General features: G+C 34.1%; 1 protein-coding gene across 2 annotated transcripts in view; it reads left to right on the forward strand.

Moving 5' to 3' along the window:
* NCAM2 (neural cell adhesion molecule 2) overlaps positions 1-8,060 on the forward strand; it is an 834,023-nt gene that overhangs the window by 146,252 nt on the left and 679,711 nt on the right. The gene's annotated exons all lie outside the window — the stretch shown is intronic.

Consider the following 8,060-nt stretch of genomic DNA (forward strand, 5'->3'; position numbering starts at 1 on the left):
GAGTTTGAACTACCGACCTTGCAGTTCAAACGGCTTTGCAGTCTGGCACATAAATCCACAGCGCCACGCCAGGACTCCTTATTCTCAATAGGCTCATACTAATAGATAGACTGAAAAAGAGAGGAAAAAAAACACCTAATCTTCAAGTTGATTCTGATTCATGGCAATTCCACGTAGATCAGAATATAATTTAGCTTTATAGGGTGTTCAGATGTTGTCAACCTTCCTGTTAGTAACTAAATATTTAACTGTTAACACCACTCAGGCAATCCTTAGAAGGATAAATAGTATATGATCTAGGCATTGCAATGAAAGAAAAAAAAGCCACCCCTGACATAAAATAGATTTTGACACATAGTGATCCTGTATAGGGTTTTGAGGCTGTAAATCTCTATAGGAACAGAAAATCTTGTTTTCTTCTATGGAGCAACTGGGGAGGGGGAGGGGAGACTATTGACCTTGTTGTTAGCAAACCAGTGCTTATCCTACAGCATCACCAGGGCTCTTATAGTCTTTGATGTCAGGAGCATATTTTCTAGTGAAGAAGTAACAATGAGAAAGTTGTTGTTGTTGTCATTTTCAAAGAAGTGAGATTTGAAATGAGAACTGCATAATACAATGGAGTGTGCCAGGTAATGATTTGGGGAATATTTTTCTAACCAAACAGAAAATCCAATGCAGAGGGTCTATAAGAATCTTCTTAGAATATATAAGAAATAAAAAGAAGGTCTGTAGAGTTATCAAAGTGTGATCAGTAGCCAAAAGGATTACCCATAATGATCCCTGTGTTATGTACTCTACTCTTAGGACCAGGTTCCTTATGTGTATGACTGATAAAATGTGCCAGAATTGATGGTATGTCCTTTCTGGGAGCAGTTATAAAGGACACTCTAGGGTCCTTCTTAGTCACTATCTTTCTTTTGATTACTTGGGAGAAACCATAATGAGAGCAACCCAGTAGACAGGGTCACCTTACCCTGCTTCCCTGACCCCACCCACCACCACCAGGCACATAACCATGAGTGAGTTTAAAGCCAATTATCCAGCCTTTGTCAAAGACAGTTTGAAGGCAGTTTCATTGGATGATGAGTGAGAACAACTCAGACAAACTCCTCCTAGATTCCTGAGCCTCAGTTATTATATAGAATAATGCAGGCAGTGACATCTAAGTTTTGAAATAGCCTTTATGCAGCAAGAGATAATTAATACAGGAAAGAAGACTGGTTACAAAGGAAATAAGAGATAGTATAGGGCTTTATAGGCCATAATAGGATTTGATTTTGTTTAAGTTAATGGAAAGTAATTTGAAATCATGAAACACATACATAACATGATATGATATTGTTTTAAATAAAAACACTTGACTCTTCAGTACATAGTAGTTTGGAAGAGGAAAAGAATTCATCAAGAAGTAATGTTAATTAGAGATAGTACAGGTGTGACTGAGACATTGATGATGGTAGGACAGAAATATACATGTGGACTGATCTAAGATAATATTGGAGATAGAGATGTTAAGACATGCTGAAGGTGGAGATCTGTTTAATATCCACAAATACTTAATGTCAATGTGAAAAATAAAAGGTAAGTATGTGATTTCAAATGGCAAAAATACATTGAGATAGATGATCACTCACATTATTATTTAAAAAGCTATCAATGTTATTGGCATATCTTTTATCATACTTGGCAAAGATTAACAAAGACTGACAAACCATTTGGTTAGCAAGACTGGAAAACTCTATACACTTTTTCTTATAGGCATTTGTTTAAATTGATGTAAATTCCGATGCTAGTCTGTCTACCAAGTACACATACTTTGTTGTAGGGATTCTACTTATAAGAGTTTATCTTAGTTAAATGCTTGCAATTTTAATGCACATTGTTTATTGCAAGATTATTTTATATAGTATTCATTTGGAAGCAATTTATAAGTTAATTTTGATATATATAGTAAAAAATGCTTATATCATAATGTATTGGCACAGTGGCAGCAACAATGGACTCAAGCATAGAAACAATTGTGAGGATGGTACAGGACTAGGTAGTGTTTTGTTCTGCTGTGCATAGGCTCACTACAAGTCCGAACTGACTCAACAGTACCTAAAAATGACAACATGGCATAATGTTGAGTAAAGGAAAGTTTTGAAGATAATATATTCATCAAAATTCATGTATTTGAAACTATATATACCCATGAAATAATCCCATGTGTGTGTGCATATGTGTTTATATACACAAACATCAGTGTTTGGAAAAATAAAAAAAGCAAATAGTATTCTGAGTGGTGAAATTGGAGGCAATTTTTTACTTCTGTCCTTAGATTTTCCTGTATTTAGAACTTGTTATTTCTGAAATGACTTATTAACAAATAAAAAAAAGCTATTCACACAATATCAAATAATCTAAATGGATGAATTTATATTTTTTAAAAAATCTTACTTATCATGATTTTCTAATGCAAGAAATAACTATAGCATATAACAATCACATAAGTCTTTTTCACCATTTAAATATATATATGTGTAATGACTATGGAGTTTTACTACTGTACTTAATTTTTAGATATCTAGGAAGCTGTTTTCATTGATTAATTTTAATTAGAGAAGAAGGAAAAAATAAAACAAAATTAAAATGTAAAGCATATGGTAAAATGTAGAGGTAAATGCTGCGGATGTTGTATGGAGGGTGTTGTATGCATTGCAATGATTGGTTGATTGTAAAACTGATGATCTGCCCTGTAGACCTTCACGCAATTCACAGTAAAAGTTTTGAAAAAACAAACAGAAGGAAGGCAGATCATTGCTAAATGATGATATAGTAAGGACTTAGTAAAGAAAGAACAGAGATAGATGATAATTGGGATTTTGATAGTCTTAAATGTTCCATTTAACTACATTTTTCTTTTTAATTAATGAAGTAAAATGGCTTTGTTTCAGTTGTTGTTAGATTCCATTGAGTCAGCACTGACTCATAGCTACCCGATGCACAATAGAACGAAATACTGCACAGTCCCAAGCAAACCTCACAATCATTGCTAAGCCAGAGCCCATTGCTGCTGCCACTGTGCTAACCCATCCTTTTGGGGGGTCTTTCTCTTCTCCGACCCTCCATTTTTACCAAACATGATATCCTTTCCAGAACTGGCTCCTACTGATAATATGTCTGAAGTATGAAAGACAAAGTCTGGCCATCCTGGCTTCAAAGAAGCATTCTGGCTGTACTTCTTCCAACACAGATTGGTTTGTTCTTTTGGCAGTCCATGGTACTTGGTTCTCCAACACCATAACTCAAATGCATCAATTATTCTACAGTCTTCACTTTCACATGCATATGATGCTATTAAAATTTCCATGGCTTGGATCAGGCACACCTTTTTCTTAGATGTATGGGTATCTTTGCTCTTCAACATTTTAAAGAGGTTTTGTGCAGCAGATATGCCTAATACCATTTGTAGCTTGATTTCTTGATTGCTACTTCCAAGATTATTAATGGTTGATCAGAGAAAAATGAAGTCTTTAACAACTTCGACCTTTTCTCTATTTATATTGATGTTGCTTATTGATCCAGTGATGAGGATTTTCATTTTCTTTACATTGAAATGCAACCGATAATGAGGGTTGTGGTCTTTGATCTTCTTCAGTAAGTATCTTAAGTCCTCTTCACATTCAGCAAGCAAGGTTATATCGTCTGCATAACACAGATTAATAATAAATCATCCTTCAATCCTGGTGCCACGTTCTTCTTCATATAATCCGCCTTCTCAAATTATGTGCTCAGCATATAGAGGGAATAAATATGGTGAAATAATACACCCCTGATGCACACCTTCCCTAATTTCAAACCATTCGGTGTTCCTTTGTTCTCTTTGAACAACTGCCTCATGATTCCTCATGACCTCTGCTAAGTGTTCTGGATTACTCATTCTCCTCAGAGTTGTACATTGGCTTAGATGCCTCAAATGAATTAAATAAGGGTTCTTTCTCATGGCTGTGCTGATTTCTTGAGTTTGTTGAATCAACATAACTATCAATTTACAAAAAAAAAAAAAAAAATTTCAAGGATATTAAAATAAATTCCTATATACTTTAAAAAAAGTTTTTATTTATTGTGAATTGACTAATAGTTTAAATGGGAGAACATTGGTTTTACACTCATCATGTCACTACAATGATTGCAGTCTCCTCGTGCATCATCATACAACAGTATTTGCTTCTATTCACTCTCTTTGTTTGTTTGTTTTAGGGGGTGTACACAAAAACACTCAGGAATATACAATCATTTAAATAACCAAAGGGTACATTCTGCAAGCCTGCCTCCTTGCCACCAGCACACAACCTTTCTCTTTCCATGAGTATAGAGTCCTGAGCTGCTCTATATCTCCATGTCCTCACCTCTGCCTCCATCTCTGGTATCCCTGCTTCTCTGGATAGGGTCCCACATTCTGCTCATGTTCTTCTCCCTTGATGGCTCTAGGACTATAAAATTAACTAATCCACATTTTTGTTGCAAAACTTCTACCTTTACAGTTGTGACAGTCACAATTACTCATGGTAACAATTGCTCACTATTGAATCATAAGAATCTTATCCCCATTTCCTTTCACCAGATCCATTATCCATTTTAAATGTTTAACTATCCTTGTTCTAATTCTCTCTGTCCCTTTCTCTCTCTCTTTCTCTCTCCACACACATGTAAATATAGGTAACATGTAAGTGTATCTAATCATTTTTATATTAGCTCAATTTGAAAATAGCTTGAAAATTTTATAAAACATTTTATAACTAGATGAAGCAATAAAATATTTTATTTAAGAAAAACATATTGTAACCATATCAAATATTTCAAGTCTAGTTCTTAACCTATAGAACATAAATAATATCCCTGCTAATATAGTGATCATAAGATTTAGCATTGTTTCAATATTTTTATTACTTTGAAATGGCCAGACATAATATTGTTGTTGTTGTTAGGTGCTGTGGAGTCTACTCTGACCCTGTGATGTCACAATATAACAATGGGCTGAAACATAGGGATGATTTTGAGAATGGCATAGGACCAAGTAATATTTCATTTTGTTTAGATAGGGTTGATATTAATAAGAACTGACTTGACTTCATCTACCAACAACAATGTGTTTCTTTATTATAAACCTATCATTACACATTGGAGTCCTGGTGTGGCACTGTGGGCTAATGTGTCAGACTGCAAAATCATTTGAACTGCAAGGTCAGTGGTTCAAGCTCACCAGCTGCTCCTTGGAAACCCTGTACAGGGTTGCTATGGGTCAGAATAGACTCTATGGCACTTTGAACAGCAACAACATCAATACACATTACTCTCATAATTTTAGTTATAAATAGAGCAAACTTAGTCCTTAAACTAGTAGCTCCAGTTCTTCTGTTAAGAACAGCTAATCACTGACTTAGTGAAATTATCCAAAATTTAATGTCAGAGCAAAGGAAGTGCCTGCTTATAGTGTGCGCTTAATAACTATAGTTGAATAAAGGGATACATTAAAAAATGCTTAAAAATAAAACCATCATGGAAATATTAGTTATTTCATGAAACAAGTGCTTATTGTATTTTTCCATATCCTTTCTTTAAAAGGGAACAATTAATTAATTTTCCATAGAATATAGTTTTAGGCAAAGAATTATTCTCCAAACAAAAGATTATTTTTCCTTTCATCTAAAATTAGGAAATTATAAATTATATCTTGTTTTTCTTTTAACTGTACATTTCTAAAAACTACTACTTTATATAATGGGTTACAATAACTGCCCTTTCACAAATTCTGATCATCTTATTTCATGTCTATGTATACAGCACTGCTCTTTTAAAATACATATCCAGAATTAAACAAAGGGATCAGGATTAAAACTATGTATTTCAATTTGAAAGCACCAACATGCTATTCAATGCTTTAGGATTGAATGTGAACCCCGAGGGAAAAAAGAAAGAGGAAAACATCCCAGGTTAAGGTTCACGACACTCAGGAGCATATTACCTAATAAGTAAGCACAGACCTTACTTGTGCTTACTTACCAATTTGTAGTGAACAGTTTCATATATTTTTCGTCATGTCTGGTAATCCATTACTGAGGACACTCCACAATTTGGAGGTCTAGAAGTGGATTAATCCAGCAAAAAGAATGAAGACTGAGATGGAAAACCAAAAAAGGATTGATCCAATGATAGAAAATGATTCAAAGAGGCAGAGACCAACTCTGTCACATGTGAAGATATGGGGAAGATGGAAACTGATCATTAATGTAAGAACATTTCTAAACTTGGCAAGAGAATTATAAAAGATTTGTAAGGGCAAAACATACATTAAAAATAAATTGAAACAGGGAAAGTAAATGGTCATAGCAAATGTAGAAACATATATTTGAGGAATAAAGAAAGCAGAGTAATGAAAGACTAACTAATTGGGCATGATGAGACAAATACCAACAAATTTGATGATGAGGAAGAACCTCAAAAGGTAGACCTTGAAGATAGAAAAGATAAGGGAAAATTGCTGGACAGCTTATTCTTATGTAAACAAGAAAAGATGGGATTCAATTCATACTTCCATGATTGGCCCTGAACTAGACCAGGAATTCACTCAAACAGGAGGGAAGGCAAAGTAGATGTTTATAAAATCTTGAAGCTTGTAGATAGGTAAGATAAAAGTTCTCTTCTGAATTCTGCTATTTCCTTTAGAAGAAAATAGTTAATAAACTAATATGCTCAATATGACATTGTGGGAGGGAATGCTTGAGGATTGAGGAATGCAGAAAAGATGTGTAACACTTCACTAGGAGTGTGGGAGGGCACATTGACTAGGGTGGGTTCTTTGTACTCACATTGGCCTACTCAATATTCAAAGCATAAATTCTGAAGAGTCATATGATCATTGGCTACAAAAATACCTTAAGAAGATTCTAGCTTTGTAAATGAATGTTTATTGTGTGCTCTGGTAAATCATGCAATTAATGAACTACATGATAATTTCATTAAACACAACTTTACATTAGTGGAGATAGTATCTTTATATCATATTTTGTCAAAATTTTTAAATTTTTCTTTAACTTTTTTGTTAAAACTAAATATTGCAGTTTTTAATATTTAAATTTGGTTTTGATGTATTTTTGATTTTTTATATATAATATATTATAATTAGGATCCTGGTGTGGCAATAAAAGATAAGCACTGAACTGCTAACTTCCAAGTCAGTGATTCAAGCCCACCAGTTAGTTACTTCTTGGAAACTATACAGTGTCACTCACTCTGAATCAATGTTGACTTGATGATACTTAACAACTTTGTTCTATGTTTTTTCATCTGATTCTATTTAGACCATCTATTGGGTTCCTGATTAGAATGATTGGTAGTGGTAGTCAGGCACCATCCAGTTTTTTCTAGTCTCAGGGCAGAAGGGACCATGTTTCATGTGGTCAGTTAGTCCTACAGACTAGATTCTCTCCTGAGACTTCAATTTTTTTTTCATTGTCTTTTACTCCAGTGAGTTTTATCTTTGATGACTGCTATTATGGATTTAAGAATCCAGGTACGTCTCACCAAATTACTTTGTAAAATATTAACTTTATGAAATACGTTATGACATTTGACTTAAGTTATCCCATAAGACTATAGTCCTGAGTACTTCAACCTAGTAATTCAATTCTTGCAAATATTTGTATGGTTATGTCTCGGAAGTCTTCTTAACTGTGATTTATGTGCTTTATTGTATCTATGAATATATACACAGCCCACTCAAACATATGTTTCCATATTCCCTGGTTGTGTAATGAGTGAAACATAGAGCAGCTAATCAAAAGGTTGGTGGTTCAAACCCACCAGTCACTCTGTGGAAGAAAGATGAGACAGTCTGCTTCTGTAAAAATTTACAGTCTTAGAAACCCTGTGGAGAAGTTCTGCTCTTGTCTTATAAGTTTGCTGAGTCATGATCTACTCAAGAGGAGTGGGTTTTTTATTTGGATGAATGTCAAGAACATTATGCTGAGCAAAATAAGTTAATCACGAAATGCCAGATATTATATGGTCCTATG

Source organism: Chrysochloris asiatica, unplaced genomic scaffold (assembly GCF_000296735.1).
Source record: "Chrysochloris asiatica unplaced genomic scaffold, ChrAsi1.0 scaffold00351, whole genome shotgun sequence".
Taxonomy (NCBI): domain Eukaryota; kingdom Metazoa; phylum Chordata; class Mammalia; order Afrosoricida; family Chrysochloridae; genus Chrysochloris; species Chrysochloris asiatica.